At 38.8% G+C, this 930-nt stretch overlaps 1 pseudogene; it reads left to right on the top strand.

The window, feature by feature from the left end:
* LOC119591771 overlaps nucleotides 1–930 on the top strand; it is a 4907-nt pseudogene that overhangs the window by 1265 nt on the left and 2712 nt on the right.

Genomic DNA, 930 nt, shown 5'->3' with positions numbered 1-930 from the left:
CTCTCTTATTACCATTTACCATTTACCTTTGCAAAACGAAATACGTTACAACCAGCCATCGACCTGTACAAAACCACACTCATTCCCTCGTCCGTTGTGACCGCAGCTGTGCACGGTGGCGATGGGGTGCGTCCTCCTCGCCATCACGTCCCCCGATCGAGGCCATCCCCACGGTCTTAAACAACGATGTCTACCTAAACCCTGTTCCGACGGCGGCCCAGCAGGTTAGCTGATTTCGCTAGTTTTCTTTTCTTTTCTTTAACATTTACGGTATTTTTTTCGGGGAATTCATTTTGTCTTGCAACTCTCATTTCTCTTTGTATTTTGTATTAATTGTTGGGTGTTTTGTAAAGTCTGTACGAAGGGACTGTAGCAAAGTTGGGGTTTATTTTCTCCTCTTTTATTTCGATTTTTTTTTTATTCAACAAAAGTTATTTTTAAAAAATTAAAGTAAAAATTATATTTTATTCACATCGATTATATATTTTTACTTTATTCTTGTCATAAACGAAATATATCTTATGCGCTGTTATCCTCCTTATCCTCTTCCACTTCGTCCGATTCCTTAAAACACCTACCTTTTCCCCCGCACCAGGATTGGCCTCTCGATCTGGTGAGAAATATGAGCCCGACAACAGACCTAAGGGAGTTTTTTCATGAAATTTGTTGAGGACGAGAGAATCTGCACGTCAAAAACCCTCCATGAACTGATTGTCGGAAAGGTACGTTTTGAGTATAGTCGTCGGTATTTTCAATTGTGTTTGATTTCGTGCACTACCCCGGAACTATTGTTTTGGATTTATATATTGTTCGTTTTCTTTTTATTATTGCCGCTATTGCTATTGTAAAAAACAATACTGTAATTACTATCATATTGGCGACAGTAGTTGATTTTCACATCTACTTCTTGTCAGTTTGTGACATTCGGAA

The sequence above is a fragment of the Penaeus monodon genome, chromosome 29, assembly GCF_015228065.2.
Source record: "Penaeus monodon isolate SGIC_2016 chromosome 29, NSTDA_Pmon_1, whole genome shotgun sequence".
Lineage (NCBI taxonomy): Eukaryota > Metazoa > Arthropoda > Malacostraca > Decapoda > Penaeidae > Penaeus > Penaeus monodon.
This window is presented reverse-complemented; position numbering and strand designations above follow the sequence as displayed.